The sequence below is a fragment of the Tamandua tetradactyla genome, chromosome 22 (assembly GCF_023851605.1).
Source record: "Tamandua tetradactyla isolate mTamTet1 chromosome 22, mTamTet1.pri, whole genome shotgun sequence".
In the NCBI taxonomy this organism is placed as follows: domain Eukaryota; kingdom Metazoa; phylum Chordata; class Mammalia; order Pilosa; family Myrmecophagidae; genus Tamandua; species Tamandua tetradactyla.
In genome coordinates this window covers 5,760,931-5,780,735 of record NC_135348.1, presented here as the reverse complement: position 1 = coordinate 5,780,735, position 19,805 = coordinate 5,760,931, and the positions used below count along the sequence as shown (strand labels likewise).

Here is a 19,805-nt window from a genome sequence, read left to right as displayed (position 1 = left end):
ACAGAGAAAAATAGTGAAAAAAATCCAATCTTATGCTATGTGCAGACTTCTCAGCAGAAACCATGGAGGTGAGAAGGCAGTGGTAAGATATATTTAATATACTGAAATAGAAAAACTTCCAACCACGAATTATGTATCTGACAAAACTGTCCTTCAAAAGAGGAAAAGTGGGTGGTGCAGTGGTGATGCAGTGGCAGAATTCTCACTTGCCGTCCTAGAGACTTGGGTTCAATTCCTGGTGCCTGCCCATGCCAAAAAAAAAAAAAAAAAAGAGGGAGAGTTTAAAATATTTTCAGACAAAAAGCCACAGAGTTTGTGAACAAGAGATGTGCTCTTCAAGAAATGATAAAGGGAGCACTACAAGCAGATAGGAAAAGACAGGAAAGAAAAGACAATTTCACTTCTACTCCACGTTCTATGGTGTGTTTAAAATTATATTTGAAAAGCATTTAATATTTGGTTTGCACACTAATATTTTACTGAAATTAATTTTGAGATTGCTATTTTGCAATGAAATAATTAAGTAATAATGATAATAATAATCATAGTAAGATCAGAAAACAGAGAAGATGGACAAGCAAACAAAGAAGTAGAACATTAATTTAAATGCCTACATTTTATAATATTTTACAATTTACAAACACTTTCAAAATATTTTTCTCGATGACTTCAAAAACAAATTATTTAATGTCCAATCCATCTCAGCAACTTTACCAGAGTCATGAATTAATCCCTTTATAAACCTTGGAAGCAGCATTTATTCAAAGACCTCAAGTTCTGAATTTCTCATCAGGTTTGTAATTTTTTCCAGTCCAACTCTTATTTCTTCATTTCTAACCCAAATGCTTATTTATAGTATTCTTATTTCTGGTTCTTGGTATTTATCTAAAGAAAGTAGCTAGAACAAATACTTGTTCTTCACTGGCTTCTATATTAATGGACAACCATTTTAATAATTTGATGTAGAGAAGAGGAAGCAGTGATAAGCACTGAATGCTGCTATCAATCTATTCAACTATTATGAGTTTCAAATACACAGGAATATGCCTGCTAAGGATGGATAACATAATTATCAAATGGGATTCCTGAAGTGGAGCCTCTGTATTATTTCATCTAAATGATCAGTGATAGAGTGTCTAGAGGTACGTAATATAAGAGATAAACACTGATTCTGGAGTTAAAAGTGCTTCATTATCTCAGCAAAGCACAGGAGTTGGTGGTTAAGTAAATGAAGGTGAGGAAAGAGGAAGGAACAGAAAGAGAAAGAAAAGGAGAAGAAAAAGTGAAAGATGAAAATGAAAGAGAAGAGGAAGGATAATTCAAAACTGTCTGAAATCTCATCTGGAGAGAAGGCATACTTTAAGGATTAATCTTGTGAGGAGGTGCTACAGAACATTAAGGAGAGAATTAGCTCATTCCTTGTTTCAAATCAAAGGTATCTGAGTCAAAATTGAGAATAAATACCAATAGGATTATAACAACTAAAATAAGACAAGGCGGGAGAGAAGAGACATTTCAAACACATGGAATGTATAATGTACATGGAATGAATAATGTCTGTTCATCATATTGTTCCAAAAAATGAAAGGACTGAATTTTCCTATTTGAAGATTAAAGATGCCAGATTGAATTTTGAAATAAACTTCAACTACAATATTTATAAATATCGTCAATGCAATGATAAACTGTAGATGAACATAAGGAATATATGCTTTAGAATTTACTTATTGTGCTAAAACTCAATCTCATCCAATCTATTCTCTCCTATATAGCAGCAACTGGAAGAGTAAAAGCACGTTTCCCATCCTCTGTGCCAGCTACAACACTGCTGTTGTATAGAGCCTGTGAATGAGGTGCAATGCCACAGAATTTAGAAATGAAACAGGTACTGTCTTTCTAGAGTAGTGGTGTCCGGCAAGAAAAATTTAATCCCTCTAAGTAGTAGTTACTGGGCTTCACTTCCAGTGATCGTACATCAGGAACATGGGTGTGAATTAGCACGGGTGGTAGCAGAAGTAGCAGCACTTCCCTAGATTTCAGATTGCTTCTAAAGCAGTAAGACCTTTGAAACAATAGTCTGGTGGTGATCTCCTGACTTCCTCTTACCTAATCCTCTAGCTTTTCCTAACTTCTTCACCCAGCACTTCCATTCAGGTTAAACTGCCTCATGCCTTCGAATTGCCTACAGTGTTTTCCATATTGAACTATGACTGATACAGACAGGCAGAGAGAGACCAGAAAAATGCAAGTGAAAAGAAAGCAAGAAATGAAGGACCACTAAGATAGAGTACAGTTACACAATGGCATAATATACTGTTATACAAATAAAAATATTATATAAGGCGAGAATGCAAGAACATAGCACCAGCCCACTTTCAAATTAGGTGTCACTGTACCTAATTCACAGAGCCATTCCTACCCACAAGAGAGGATGGGAAGTGCATTTTTGTCCTTCCTATCACTGCCAAACCATGGGAGAATAAAAATGAACAAGACTGAGTGCAAATGAAATAAACAACACACATACATTCCTTCTATTCAATGATTTTTTTATCACATGATTTTAAGATGCTTCTCATAAATATCACACAGTTAGAGGTATTTTTTAAAAACTCAACCTATGAAAATAGATGTTAATTCATATTTTAAAACTTTAGCTTATGTGTAGACTAAAGCAAAAAAAATGTTTATTTGATACAAAATCTATATTTTGACTAGTGCATCTCCTAATATAACTTACATGGACAATTTAATTGAATACCATAAGTGCATGGAACCTTGAGAAGGGCATGAGATTTTGTAGGTTCGTCCAGAGTGATGTCCTGATACATCCCAGAGTGATTTGAACAGTGAATAAAAAAGTATTTGCAAAGTCCCCTTAATAGGAATGGTGAGAGAGAGGGAAAATTCAACTCCCCCATATGGAGCAGACCTGATAGTCTCTCAAGTAGTGAGGAGAACAAAATCAATAGGCCAAGCCCTAAACCTTGGAGTTTTTTTGTATGAAACATATCCCCGCAAAGGATAGGCTAAGCCTACTTAATATTAAGCTTAAGAATCATCCTCAGAGAATGATCTCTTTTGTTGCTCAGATGTGGCCTCTTCCTCTCAGCCAACATGACAAGCAAATTCACTGCCCTTACCCTCTCTATGTGAGACATGACTCCCAGGGGTGTAAACTTTCCTGACAATGTGGAACAGAAATCCTAGAATGTGCTGGGACTCAACATCAAGGGATTGAGAAAACCTTTCGACCAAAAATGGAAAGAGAGAAATGAGACAAAATAAAGTGTCAATGGCTGAGAGATTACAAACAGAGTTGAGAGGTTATCCTGGAGTTTATTCTTACACATTATATAGATATCACCTTTTTAGTTAAGGTACATTGGAGAAGCTAGAGGAAAGTACCTGAAAATGTAGAGCTGTGTTCCAGTAGCCATGTTTCTTGAAGATGATTGTATAATGATAAAGCTTTCACAAAGTGACTGTGCAATTGTGAAAACCTTGTGTCTGATGCTCCTTTTATCTATGGTATGGACAGATGAGTAAAACGTATGGATTAAAAATAAATAATAGGGGAAACAAATGTTAAAATAAATTTAGTAGATTGAAATGCTAGTGATCAATGAAAGGGAGTGGTATGGGGTTGTCATGGTTAGGGACATGTGTCAACTTGTCCAAGTTGTGGTACCTGTTTATCTGGTTGGGCAAGTGCTGTCCTGTCTATTGCAATGAGGACGTTTCATAGAATTAGATCATGATCATGTCAGCTGCATCCACAGCTGATTCCATTTGTAATCAGCCAAAGGAGAGTGTCTTCTGCAATGAGTGATGCTTAATCTGATCACGGGAAGCCTTTTAAGGAGGATTCAGAGGAGACAGATTCCATTCCTGCTTCAGCTGGTGAGCCTCTCCTGTGGAGTTCATCCAGACCCTCCATCGGAGTCATCGGCTTCACAGCCTGCCCTGTGGATTTTTGACTTTGCTTTCCTGCAGTCATGTGAGATACTTTTATAAATTTTATACTTGCAAGTGTTCCCTGTTGATTCTGCTTCTCTAGAGAACCCTAACTAATACAGGGGTATAGAAAAAAATAGGGGAAACAAAGGCTAAAATAGATTGGGTAGATAGAAATACTAGCAGTCAACGAGAGGGAGGGCTAAGGGGTATGGTATGAATGAGCTTTTTTCTTTTGTCTTTTTATTTCTTTTTCTGAATTGATACAAATGTTCTAAGAAATGATCATGGTGATGAGTATACAACTATATGATGATATTGTGAGCTATTGATTATATACGAAGAATGGGATGCTCATATGTTAAGAATGTTCATGTTTGTATGTTGTTGTGTTTTAAAAAAATTAAAACAAAAGAATGAAAAAACAAAGCAAAACTCAACCTAACAATCTATTTTAATTAGTGAATTTAGTAGGAAAATATGGGAGCTTGTATCTCCCCCCATCCACACACTCCTTATTTTTCCAGACAACAGAGATCCCACCCCTTCTCCATCACCTAGCAGCAGTAGTTTTGTACTGCCTGAGGAAAGAATCACAATCAGTCAAAAACGAGGAGACTTGTTAGCTTACATGACTATTCATTTACGTATGGCTATGGCTGTTTTCAGGCTACACTGGCAGAGGTGAGTAGCTACAACAGACACCTTAAGGCTCAGCTGGCAAAGTCTAAATTACTCTCCTGAACTTTTACAGAAAAGTCTGCCAATTGCTGCTTTAAACTGTTCTTGGTAATTCTGTTCCTTTCTGCTTAACCCTCAGTTTCAATGCCTGCTTTGAACTAAAACTATAGATGTGAGTGGTTGGCAAATAAGGCATAAGCAAATTCTGTTGAAGGTCTAGAAGAAAGGAGATCTTGCTTTTGAAGACAAGAGACTGAAGTAAGACAAGAATGAGCAGCCTCACGTTTCACCCCTCCTTCCCTTCCTGAATTTCCCCTAACTGTGCAGTCATGTGCCAGAACAAGGCAACAGGCATGAGCGAAACAGTCATCGCCAGCTTCAATGACAACTAAGAAGATGGTAGATTGAAAAAAAAATAGTGTCTGGACTTTGAGTTCATAGCTGAGTCCCTGCACTAGCCTTTGTACTCCCATGTTTTGTATGAAAGAACTTTATATGCTTCACTTTATATGCTTCTTCATTATAGCACTACTGTTCCAGTCCAAGGATGACCAAAAATGCGTTCTGTATTTGTTCTATTTGTTCATATTATGAATTCTCTACTAGAATGGAAACTGAATGAGGACAAAGAAGTCATCTTTTTGGCTTATTGTTCTAACTCTGTTGCATATATCTTAATATTGGATAATGTGTTACAACTCTATGGCAAGAAATTTGAAAACCTAAAATAAATGGAAGATTCTTATACGTATAAATTACCAAAATTAAGCCCAAGAAATTCTTCTAATTACATAGAATAAACTAAAAACAATTTTAGCTGTTTATAAATATCCAAATAAAATCTCCTAGTTCTAACCACTTAATGTGGTGGAGTGAATTATATAAACCAATTTAGACATGTTCTGTTCTTAATCTTATTCCACATTCCTGTGGGTGTAAACCCATTGCATATAGGGCCTCTTGAAGATGCTATCTTTATTTAAGTTGCCGCCCAATTGAGTGGTAAAGGGTATGGAAAAAAATAGGGGAAACAAAGACTAAAATACATTGGGTAGATGGAAATATGAGCAATCAATGAGAGGGAGGGATAAGAGGTATGGTATATACAAATTTTTTTCTTTTTTCTTTCTATTTCTTTTTCTGAATTGATGCAAATGTTCTAAGAAATGATCATGGTAATGAGTATACAACTATGGGATGATATTGTGAGTTATTGATTATATACCAAGAATGGAATAATCATATGGCAAGAATGTTCATGCTTGTCTGTTGTTATGCTTTAAAAAAAATTATAAAAAAAAAGATGTGGTTCTATTGAATGAGAGTAGATCTTAATTCTGATTATTGGGGGACTTACAAAGAACCAGAGACTGGAAATCAGCAGAAAACCTGGTGCAAAGAAGGAAAGAGAGGACATTGCCATGTGACTTGGCAAGGGAGGTCAAGAATTGCCAAGGACTGTCATCAGAAGCTGGCATCAGAATACTGCAGTTTGGTAAAAAAAAGAAAACCTTGCTTGGACTTCCCACCTCTGAAGCCATGAGCCATGAGCCAATTAATGCTTGTTGTTTAAGCCAACCTGCTGTGTTGTTTTTGTAATACCAGCTCTAGCAATGTAACACAACTAGATTACCAGAAATTCTTCCTACTGTAAATGCCTAGAAATGTTGGAGTTGCAAATAAATGAACACAAATTAAAACTCATAATGTCAGAAATACTAAAGAATATAAACCATAAGAGTTAGCACCTCATTAAGGGAATGCATCAGCTTCTTCAGAATAGAGGGAAACTGCTCTAATAACCAAAGTTCTGAGGTTTAACACTTACATGGGAGAAGGATAAAAAAAACCACATGCAGGAGAAATGGAACTTCAATTTAAATCTCCTTGAAAGGTGGGGATCCACAAGGGGCTCCATAATTAGTAAAAAGGTGGACAAGAAAAAACAAACAAATTAGGAACTCAACTGCAAACAAAGGAAGATGACAAGAAAATCTTTCTGTCTCTACTCAGTCTCTAAGTTAAAAGAAAAAATCTCTTTAGAGCCTATGTAACCATGGACTATGCCATACATGGGTTTGGAGTTGGAATTTATGCTCTACTTATTGGTATTGGGAGCCCGAATGAAAAATTAATTCCTGAGTATTGAGTGCTCAGAAAAGCAAATGCAGAGACACTCTTCAGAGACAAACCCTCTACCAAAGCTGCACAAAACCTGTGCATTAACTTAGCAGTTAAAAAGTGCTCATGTTCTAATGTGACAAAGTGCATGAGTGAAAATCAATATTCCCAACAAAGAATCTATTTAATTTATAAGTTAAAGAAAAACCATGATGTTAGAGTATATAACATAAATGATTGAATCATTTGGATATGAACTTCTACTTTCTAAAGCTCTCAGAGATAAATTAAAAATTTGGGGTTGTAATTTGGAATTCAATAAAATAAAATTCATTTGACTACTTGGAACCCAAAATAATTAAATCTCTAAATCAAAACATGTGCCCTCTTTGACCTAAAACTGAAAAAAATGAAGCCCACAAATCAATCGTCTACATTTCTAATTCTGCTTGGTCTCAGTACAGACATCTCACAGAGATTCCTCCAAGGAAGTGAAGTTGTTCCAACAGCTACAGTTTGGGCTCTTTTACTTTGTTTTTTGCATGGACAGGCACTGGGAATAGAGCCCGGGTTTCTGGCATGGCAGGTGAGAACTCTGCCTGCTGAGCCACCGTGGTCTGCCCTTTTATTTATTTATTTAATATGGTTCCTTCAAGACAGCAGACATTGACTTGGTTCTTTAGTAAGTCTTCCGGGTTCTATCTTTTTCCTTAAAGTCAAAAAAGTTAATAAACTGGCGAGAATGTCCCAATAATGTTGTCACAGCTGAAAAATTGGAAACTCAACAAATCCACAGGTTTTTAGAAAAGTTACCCCAATCCAAATTTTGTTCATAAAGCCTGGAATCATATTAGGTTTTTCCAGATGTCAGAGAGAGAGAGAAGTGGATTTATGAAGTAAATGTTTCTTGTTGGAAGGAATGTAGTTGGAGAAAATTTCGGTTTCAGCTTTGCCAGGAATCAGTGATTCCTTTTTCCCTCCTTGCCCTCCTGCCTTATTGATTCTGAACTGAGCTCCTCATTCTGCTTTCTCCATTGACTTCTGAACTGCTGAGAGCTTCTGAAGCAATTCACAATACTGCTACATTTTCATGGTTTCCAACCTCTAGTGACCCATTACTACATCTGCCAAGCTGCTTTTATTCACTTCTAATGTGTTTCTTAGCATATCTGCCATAAAATTAAACCAAAGATTTTCTCTATACAGCCAAGCTTGAAATCTCACAGGCTCACCTTTTGTGAATTGCTTTACTTTGCATTTTATGGGTGCCACACATACAAAACACAGCAAACAATAAAATATCAAGTAATCAATCCATATATTTCCATTTTCCTTGTGAAAAAGTCTTCAAATGGCATTGATTTTCCCCAGGACCAATTTCTCTAAATACCTTGAAAATTACAAGGATTTGGAGATAATAAGTAATTTAGGTTAATATCACTAAAACAAGGAATTGAGTACACTAATGACACGCATAATTCAAAATTAGAATTGCAAACTTTCAAACTCATTACTACTGGTAGAAAGTAGGTAAACATTATGTTTCAGTTGTTCTAATCTTATACTTGAATCCTATTTCATAATCTTGCCAATGATACTTAACCAGACATTGTGATTTTAGCTAAGTGGTTTTGATAAAAATGCTCCTAATTTGTTTCTGCAGCATTTTTCTCTTCTTTCCTTATAGGATTCCCTTACTATGAATCCTTACTCCGGAACATCCCCCCCCACACACACACAAACACACACACACACACCCCTTCTGCTTAGTTCACTGAAGAACAAGGCAGTAAGAGGGGAACCAGCCTTCTTACGTAACCTGGATCAATTAGTGTCCTGGGAGTCTGCTGTTACAAGTTGGGTCCACCATTGTGAATCGCCATCCTGCCTTAGAGTTTAAAACTATCATGATTAAAACCCAAAACATCTCTTTGATATCAAGTTTATCCATGTATTAAGCAAGCTTACAAAGGATCAGTGACAACTTCCAGATGCTAAAACTGCCCATTCAACAGCCTCTTCAGGGAGGAAAAACAAGGAGCTTCTATCATTCCATCTCTAGTGGTGTTCAGCTTTCTATAGTAAAAGGAAGAAGCCTGAAAATGATGGGAATGGGTGTTGAATGAGTCAATCTCTGTTATAAACTACAGACATACAAGTTAAACCTTACCCAAAAGCTGACTCTAGCTAATATTTTCCTCCCATCCCCACAAACCCACACTGATCTTCAGTATTTACTATATACAAGTACTTGCTACATAAAGCTAATGAATTATTTGCTAGATTTATGTATTTTGCACCTAAGGGTGAAGGGAAGAAAGTGAGGCAATATCTGTTTCCCTCTTGATAGAGGATTAGTTTTACCTTCTCCAAATATTTACCTTAATCTTATAGTTCTTTGTTCAACATTGTAGACCAGAAATATTTCATGTTTCTATTATAGACCTTTAGTTTCTAAATTCTCTGGACTGTTCTCTGAACAGGATATGACTTGAATGCAGTTGAGTTATAAAATAATTACATCTATTTAAGTGACATTTTTTCTTTATATAATTGATACATGTATTGTTTTCAACTACTTAAATTATGTCTGATGAGTTTTAAAAATATTCTGTATTTACTCAATAGATATCTGTTGTGTAGACTTGATTCTGTTAATTAACCCTGTTTGTGAAAGATAAAGCCATCAAATTTATCCTCAGGGATCACTTCAAGTTGTAACTGTTACATAGTCACACAAATATTTAACATTATTCCTAATTTATATTAGTCCACAATATCTCTTCACTTATGATACTGTGATGATGTGACTATTTCATTAGAGTAGAAAAAACATTTCTGAATTCATACAACTTAATGCCACAGAGCACTGATCAATCATTGTAAATTAACCTTTTACATTTAAGGAAAGTAAAACCAAAGTTAAGAAACAACTTAATGAATGACACTTTGTCAAATGATCTTGCCAGTTCATGCTGTTATTGAAAGCTCACCTTTTTGTTATTTCTTTGTTCCAAAACTGCTACCATACAAAATATAAGTATTTACATTAAAAGAAATATCTCGATAAAATATCAACATCTTTTGGTATAATGAGTTCAATTAGAGATTCTTTTTAAATAAACCTTCAATTTAGTCGATAGTTATTTAGCATCTAATCCTGTTCGATACATAATATTTCTCAAGAAACCTATAAATATCATGTCAGGTGGGCATCAAGGATCCAATTCATTGTCTAAACTGTTTCCGAAAGCTCATATTATTAGAAACTCCAAATTCTAATCTAAATTTTAGGCAAAGTCTACAACTGGAGAGAATCATTTTATTTCTAATGACAAGGCCTGTATTGCTGTGATTTGAATGTTTAATTTCAGATACTCATTGCTTATAGATGAATGAAATATTTTCATTTTGCCATTTCCCCAAAAGCTTTTAGTTATCGTCCTTTGTTAATATATTTGAGTATCATATTGTCATTTGGGTGTGGATTTTATGTAGTCAGCCAGGTTACTTTACAATTACCATTCTTCTAATAATGAGAGACTCCTTAGTGGTGATGTTTCCTTCCACTGAAAGTGGACTAGTACAAGATCTCTCAATTGACTGTTGAAGGCAGACATTCTAATCCTGATTTGACTTTAACTAGTTTTGTGCCCTTGAATGTTACTTTATTTCCTTTGTGTTTGTTAAATAAGGAATCAAATACTAATTAGGTATTATTAAATGAGACCATTTATCCTTTAGTTTACCTTAAGTAGTAAGAAATGGAAACCAAAACTAAATGAGGTTGTGTATGTTACTAGAAAAAAAATAAATAGAAAACACATCATAATAGTCAGTTAATAACTACTAAATGTTACAAGTTGGTAAATCAAAAGGATCAAACATTTACTTGCATGATGTCCAACAAACAGTTTTAGTGACCTGGTATTTCTAGGATAGATTTGCTGTTCATCTTGTCTCATTTATATTACTGATAGAGAGGAACATGCAAAGCTCTGGGGTTTGCATTCATTAAAAATTTCACTCCTTGAGGGTAACGAAACATTCCTGACAATATAATTCATGGTCATTCCACTTCTTGTGTGTTCTCAAGGTCACTCAGTCTATAATAGCAGATTATTTTAAAGCATGCTGGAGTGGTTGTTATTAGAGTACCACTCTCTGGAGTCATGTCTGCAGGCTCAATTGTAGTCAGTCATGTGGTATTATTCAAACCATAATTGTCCTAATGCACCTTTTTATTCTGCATGCTGTACAGCAAAATGAATGGAAATTTCAGTTTTATTTTGAAAATGTAATTCACACACAAGCACTCTCTGTTCCATACTATGTATATATATATATATATATAGAGAGAGAGAGAGAATTAAAATGGAAACAAATTTAAATACTATCTATGCAATAACTTATTCACCTTAGCACATACATGTGTGACATTTGGTGTGTCATATCACAGACTAGACTTAACCATGATTTGTGTTTTTTTTTCATAAAAAATAAACATCATAAGATTTTCATAAGAAAATTGATTCATTACCCATTTTTATTATGATTTTCCTTAAAGAAGGAAAATAGAGCAAGATGATCTACTGTGCATGTATCAAAATATCTTCATCAACGCAAAGGCAAGAGATGAAAAACAAAATATGCATCATTTGTGCCTTTTGAAATAAATATAATAAGTATTCATAGAGGGTCTTACTATAGTATGTCATTTAAACCTCATAGTCATTATGTAAAGCAGTTGGTAACCCTAGTATTAGGAAAAAAAAGGTTAGCCATCTAGAGAATAAGCAATATACCCAGATTCTCTAGCTATAGAGTAAGAGACATCAACTACAAAATTGTACTATTATCTGGCTCCAAAGTTTCAGAATTTTAAACTATATTGGCTTAGGTATTAAAATACTCTCATGAAACAAACAGAAACTCTAAGGTGAAATTGTTGTGATCTAGCATTTTAAGAAAAATGATATTTAGTATCTGATAAATTTGATTTTCTACTACTGAAAATATATTCTGTCTTACAGATATGTATGTATATATTTAAGTTTATCCAAGTAAAACATAAAAAGCAGACAAATTCTTCTGTTGTATTTTATTTTAATGTAAGAAAAGTTTTGACATTTAAAATATTTAAATTGTACCAATTTCATTAGATTTAGAAACAGATAAACTATAATGGTGCTTATCCTCCAGTATCTTGAATTCATAGACATCTGAATTAAAGCCTAATTCTGACATTTAGTTGATGAGTGAGGCTTTAGACTTAAAGAGCTATTCTAAGCCAGTTTTCTAATCTGCAAAATGGGGTTAATAAAGACTATTTTCAAAAGTTGCAGAGAGAGTAAATAATTTAATACATACAATGCATCCAGCCTGTCATGGATAATAAGGATGTGATCCTAACCATCGTTGTTATTATTATTACTATCAAAGGGAATAAAACAGTGTCAAATCTACAAATACTTTGAGTGAATTAATACGCAAAATACAGTGTGAGCTAATTTTAAAGAAAATCTTCTTTGATGTGTTTCTTCTACATATAGTTGTTACTATATATGTGCATATTGGAACAAAGTAGAAAATAACATTTATCAAATAACCCAAAATATGTGTTCAAAGAAATATATAACCTTTATAAACCTTCTAAAATATGAATTTCATGAGAAGTAATTCTTTGGACATTTATTTGTCTTAATATTTTATTGTCTTTCTGAAGCCATGTGGCTTCTGCTTTATTGCATATATTAAAATGAGAACTACAAGCATATTATTCAGCTTTTCTCATCATCACGCTTCATACCCAGCACAAACACTGCAAATAATATAATAAAATGTAATTACAAAAGATGGTGATGCAATTGACAAAGACTTTTTGAAAAGCTTTGCATCCAAAGGTAAATCTGGAGATGCAGTCCTTGGTTAAAGTAGAGGACATAGAGGTTCTCAAGCTTTTTCAGAGTTAATATTTTTTTTCAAGAGTTGTAATGATAGAATTCAATTTTGTTTACACGTACAACATCTAGTTCTTTCTTCATCTTGTTTTGATCTGCTGATTCATAATTGAGAAAAATCTGAAATAACTAAATACGTGCATTCATATGATTTCTGATGAGCATGTATTAAGATATAACTATGAGCTCTCAAATCAAATTTGTCCTGTTAATGCTATAAGATATGACCATAAGTTTGAATTTTGGAGTTTAAGACTGATATTTCAATTACTGTGGTGTCATGAGTTATTCAAAAAGGAAAAACAAGTGGATTTTATGGTTTTTGGTTTAATTGAGCTCTGATATGTAAAAATCTTAGAAGTTGTTACTCCCATTCTTACAAGTAAAAGGCTGAACATACACATCATGGGAATACCAGGGAGAGATGAAAGAGATAAAAAAAGCAGTGGCAATGTTTGAAAAAATAATGGCTGAGAATTTTTTCAAAGTTGATTATAGACATTATACCACAGATCCAAGAAATTCAGAGACTAAACCAAGCAAGATTAATACCAAAAACTCTATACCTAGTCCTACCACATTCGAATCAGAAAACAAAAGGAAAAACCCTTGAGGATAATTGAGGGGAGTGTGGTGGCTAGCTAGAGAAGAATTACATTGTACTTATCTTTATAAACTGTGCAAGCAAGAAGAGGGTGGAGTGAAATATTTAAAGTGTTGAAAGAAAAAACCCACCAACCTGGCATTATATAGTCACCAAATTAACTTTCAAAAGTGAAAGAGGGACAGAAACTTTTAATAACCATCAAGAACTTGCAGAAACATATTTCTCAAATTGCCTAAAAATAGTTAAAGGGTGGAAGTAATGGGGCAAGCACCAAATAGAGAAAAGACTATGTAAGGATCCTACTCATGTGCCATGGCGATGCCTCTCCCAACCCTTCAACTTTGTGAGTAGCAGCCCAGGCTCACAGTGTGAGTCCCTGGAATTGGTTCCAGAAGAAGCAGAGTAACCCTTGTGCATGTACAAGGAGCATGTACGTTTGTGCCAATCTGTCTGGCAACAGTATGAAGGATCTATCACTCACAGGCTTGTTGTCCTAGTACTTTCTTTATATCCAGAGGTGGCTCACAGAGCTCTTGCAAAGAGAGCTGTAGAAAGCTCAAATTGCAGCTACCTGGGGCAAAGAAGTGCCAGCTGGGAGACATACACTGAAACACCCAGGGCCATGAGAAAACACTATGTCCTGGGGAAATGAGAACATTCATATCACATGAGAATGGGAATTCTTGGGACCACGCAGGCATTACCAGGACAAGAGGCATAGAAAGACTCATCATATGGGTCTTCCCATAAGATGAGGGAAGACCTTATACTTTTGCCTTTGGACTATTATCTAAACTCATGATCATAACAGCTGAACTTTAAAGGACAGCACTTAGGCAGGCCAATCTGCAAGTACCACAAAAAAGAGAAATCAGTTTTCTTTTTTTTTTTGTTAGTTCCTGGCTTTCAAATAAATCTCTGTAATAACACATGCTGGGGATAAACTTAGGGAACAGAAATACACAAATCCACTATTAGAGTTGGAAAATTCAATACCTGCCTTTCAGCAGTTGATAGAGTAAGAGGGTAGAAAAGCAGGATAGATTCGACCTGAACCACAGCACCAATCACCTTGATTGCACTGATATTTATAAAAGATTTCATCCAACAGCCGCGGAATAAACATTCTTCTCACATTCACCGGGAACATTCACCAAGAGAGAACACATTCGGTGCCACAAAAAGGCCCTTCAACAAAATAGAAAAAGCATAAAGATCATACAGACCACAATGGAATTAAAATAGAAGCCAGTCACAGAAAGTTAGCTGGAAAATCCAAAAATACTTGGAGATTAAACAGCACACTACTAAATAACAAGAGTCAAAGACAACCCTCCAGACAAATTTTTAGAAAATATTTTGAACTGAATGAAATTAAAAATACAATTGATCATACATTATGGAATACAATGAAGCTTTGCTCTGAGGGTAGTTTAAAGCATTGATTACACAGGTTAATGGATTTTTATTATTTTAGAAATAGATCACTTGGGGGATTGAAATAGGAAAATGATACAGTAAAGTAATCGAAGCCCAAAGTACAAGAAATACATTTCAAAACATTGTTCCCCAAATAATCTTTTTCTAGAAGTCAAATTTTCTTAGGGAGTGAAAAAGAACCAGATTCATTTTAAATTTTGGATTAATGGGAAACAAATAGAAAATGAAAGAAAGCTAAAATTATATCATTATATATATATATTACATATTCAGATTAAACTGCAGAAAGAGACGTAGTGATCTTTGGTGACATTCTAGACAAGTATAAAATAAAAGATTCAATTTTAATGCATTTTATTAAGATATATTCACATACCACATAATAATCCACAGTGTACAAGCAACGGCTCACATTATCATCATATAGTTGTGCATTCATCACCACAATACGTTTTAGAACATTTTCATTATCTACAAAAAATAAAAATAAAAATAAAACCCAAAACATCCAATATCCCTTATCCCCCTCATAAACCATCTTTATTTTCTTACTCACCTGCCCATACACTGGATAGAGTGTCAGTCACAGGTTTTCACAATCACATGGTCACACTGTAAAAGCTATATAGTTACACAATCACCATCAAAAAACCGGAACACAGTTCAATAGTTGTAGGTATTTCCTTCTTGCTATTCTAATATACAAGAAACTAAAAAGGAATATCTGTACAATGCATGAGAATAACCCCCATAATGGATTTTCAACTCTATTTGAAATCTCTTAGCCAATGAAACTTTACTTTGCTCACTTTTCTCCCTTCTGGTCAAGAAGGCTTTCTGAATCCCACAAGTTCAGGGTCAGGCTAATCCTTGGGTTCATGTCCCATGTTGCCAGGAAGTTTTACACCCCTGGGGTGTCATGACCCATGGAGGGGTGAGGATAGTGAGTTTATTTGCAATTTATTTGCAGATAGTGAGTTTATTGGCTTAGAGAGAGAGGCCACATCAGAGCAACAAAGAGGTTCTCTGAGGATGACTTTTAGGCATAATTATAAATAGGCTTAGTTTCTCCTTTGCAGGAATAAGTTTCATAAGATTGAGGGCTTGACTTAATAAAATGGGAGTCCCGAATGACTGAGAGACTATTAGGAATTCCCCAGGTGAGAAAGTTTAATAGTTCCACATTTTTCCATGTCTCTCAAAGGGCCTTTGCAAATACTTTTTTTATTTTTTTTATGCCCAAATTACTCTGGGATATATTGGGTTCTACATTAGCCTATACAAAATAACAAGATCTCATTTCCTATTCAAGGTTCTATGCAAATATGTTTTTTGGATAAACTGACCATACAGGTTAAATGAGATAAAGTGCTACTGAAAATACAATTTTATACCAAATAAACATCTATTCCTTTGGTCTCACATAGATGTCAAAGTTTTAAAATGCAAACAATATCATCCTTTGCCCTGTATTCTGATTTCCTTTAGTCCTAACCAGATCAGCTTCATTCCTTACTCTACTTGAAGTCTGATCTCTTTTACAACTTCTTTAACAGTTGCTGTATGGACTAATGCTGACTTTAAGAGCTGCAAAACTCTAACTCTACATCTCAGGTGTCACACTGAGACCCAAAGTTCCAGGGAAAAGACAGGTTATACATGAAAAGCATAGCATCTCAGAATTTAGATATAACAATTACAAACCAGGAATAGAAGTGACTGCTGTAAGAGTTTACAATCTAAGCACCTTTATCTTAAGTCTTACTGAATGTTCTATTTTCATTAATCATGGATTGCCCAATCTCTGCCCACATCATATCATCTGATAATCTATGCATTTGAATTCAGTTCTCAGAGTTTGCACAATATAGTTAGTGCATATTAGTAAGGGCTTGCAATATTTATCTTTTTATTTCTGGCTTATTCCACTCACCATAATATTCTCAAGGTTCATTCACCTAGTTTCATACCTCACAACTTCATTCCTTCTTGCAGCCACTCAATATTGTATTGTATGTATCCACCACAGTTCATCCTTTCATGCACTCCATCCATTGCAGATTGTTTATACTGCCGTGATAACCTCCAGTGTGCAAATGTCCATCTGTGTCGCTGCTTTCAGTTCTTCCAAGTATTTCCCTAATAATGGGGCTGCAAGATCATATGGCAACCCTAAACTTAGCCCCCTGTGGAACCGCCACACTGCCCTCCAGACGGGCTGCCCCGTTCTACTTCTCTACCAATAGTGAATAGGTACATCTCTCTTTCCACATTTTCTCCAGCACTTGTATCTTTCTGTTTATTTTTTAAACAGTTCTATTCACACAGCATGCAATGCATCCTAAGTAAACAATCGATGGCTTCTGGTATAATCACATACTTATGCATTCACCACCACAATCTATATGAGAACATTTCCATTTCTTCCACAAAGAATAAAGAGAAGAAAAAATGAATAATAAAATATAAAAAGAAGAAACAACTGCACCAGGAATCCTATATCCTTCCCTATATCCCCCCTTATTGACAATTAACTTTGGTATTTTGCCTCTGTTATATTTAATGAAAGCATGTTACAATGTTACTGTTAACTATAGATCTTTGTTTGCATTGATTGCATTTTTTTCCATATACCATCCTATTTTCAAGACCATGCAATAATTTCATTGTGAGCCTAGGATAGAAATTTGTCATTTGTATCATAACCAGATCTGGAACATATCTTACACTGATTTTCCAAGTGCGTGAAAATACTTTTATTATCTCTATTACATGAGTAATGATGAAGCATTATTTATAATCTATTTTGAAATACTGTCCCCTTGACTCCTTCACCGTCAAACAATCACATATTTGGGTTGATACCTTTGAGAGCTCCAGATTCATTATGCATAGACAGATATTTCAAAGTAGAATTAATCATATCTGTTTTAATTCTGTCATGCTAATTTTTCACTTGTTAGGAAAGTCTTTAAAATAGAACAAGGAATATTCCTGTAATGCAAACTTTGTTTATCATTTTATACTTCCTTTAAAATTTTCTGGAATTATGAAATAATGTACATTTGTTTGATATGCAATGTTCATGTGTATATACCAATTGGTAAATTTTTGATTGCATAAATCTTTGAATATTTAGAAATAAGAAAATGTAATGCTAAGTTATCAGTACTTTATACCTTGCAGTGCATATTAGAACATAGGTATAAAACAGATCTGATATTGCAATCACTATTTTAATTTTATTAACATTATTAATTGTAACTATTATCTAATATAATCATTAATTATCACTATTTCATTAACATAACATTTTTATGTTACTCTTCTGAAGAATGTTGTCTAAAAACAGATTGGAAAAAATAATGAGTGAGATGTGGAACCTTTTTGGAAGAAAGTAAAGTGGTCAATAATTTAATTAGGAAGAGGATAATAAAAGTAGACAGAATTGGTCTTTCCTAAAATAGACATTGTACTGTAACTATGTCTGTCTGTCTTTCTGTCTATCTGTTTGTCTGTCTATCATCATTCATGGGTACAAATGGAGGGACACTCACAAAATTTCTAAAATCACAAGGTAAATGTTGTATAGTTATGTAATCATTATCAAAGATCAAGGTAGCTGGGTTACAGTTCAGTCATTTCAGGGTATTTCTCTCTGGTTATTCTAATACACTAGAAAGCAAAAAGGAAGTATGTTTATAATGATTCAGTAATCACAATCATTTGTTGAATCCTGACTTCTCGGTTACAATACCAAAGCTATTTTAAAGTTACTAATCTGATTCTCTTATCCTTAACCAGAAATGTGATACTGTGAATAAAATGAAATGGAAAGTAATGGTGTATATTTAAGAAGTAGAAACAAAAACATACAGTTACTAATTAGATGAGGTTTGTGGATCAAGATAGAGAAAATCAAAAGGCAAAAATGTTTCCTGATTTTAAATTATTGGTTAAATAGCAATTCCGGGAAATAAAATAGACAATATAGGAGGATAAGCATTTAAGGAAAAGATTATAAGTTATGACTGGAATATGTTAAAATTTAATTGCCAACATGGAATCCAGTAAAAGGATAAAACAGTAAAATAGGTATCATGGATTGCAGGAATATTTCTAGATTTTTGTGAAGTAGTTCGCCAATTGCAGAAATATAGATAAATTTCTCTATATTATTGAGAACCTATTTGAAATTACAAATTTTGACATTAAGCTGACATCATATTAAATGCCATACGATTTTCTGCAATTGCACTTTGTAGACCAGTTTGGATAAAAACACAGTGAATTAGATGAAAAGCTATTGAGATTTTCTTTACCTTTGGAAAACCAGTTCAAATGTGATATTCTTCATAAGAAATTCTCTGATCCAAGTCTTCACCCCACTCAAATTGTTCGCTTCTTCTTTCATTTGCTTTACACTCTGTACTTAATACCACAGCACTTTTCAAAATGCATTAGACAGATTTCTTTATATATTTCTTTATGTCTATCTCAAATGCTAAATAATCCATTGTTCCTATTTGTAGTCCCAATATACCATGCATAACCTTGAGTTATGTGCTTACTGTTGAGTAAAATAATAATTATTGACTTAATACTACCATTATAAAAATGTGCTTTCATCAATTGTAGCAAACGTTTCATTCCAATGCAGATGATAATAAGATGGTATATGGGAAACCTTTATTTTATGCATGATAGTTTTGTAACCCACAACCTCTCTAAAAAATGATAATGAGTAAATATGTAACAACCTGAGAGAAAATATCTCTGAGATTTCATCAGGATTGTTTCTGTAGAGGAATATTCTCATACACTCTGCTAGGTTGCAAAGGGAAAATCTGGAGTAAATATGATAGATCACCCTGGAAGCAAGTGCATGCTGAATACTAGATGCCTTATTCACTGTGGTATATAAATGATAAAGCTGTTCTGTCCAGCATGTTAGTCAGTAGCTACAGAATGCCACCGAGCAGTTGAAATGCTGCCAGCCCAAATCCAGATGTGCTTAAGAGTAAAATACAAATCTGATG

The 19,805-nt window shown here is 34.3% G+C and overlaps 1 long non-coding RNA gene across 1 annotated transcript in view; it reads right to left on the bottom strand.

Annotated features, from left to right (window-relative positions):
* Positions 1-224: 224 nt before the first annotated feature.
* The window catches only part of LOC143666023 (uncharacterized), a 688,093-nt gene continuing 668,512 nt past the window's right edge, over positions 225-19,805 (bottom strand). The window contains exon 3 of the long non-coding RNA XR_013167317.1: positions 225-242. This is a non-coding gene — a long non-coding RNA (uncharacterized LOC143666023). The remainder of the gene's footprint in view (positions 243-19,805) is intronic.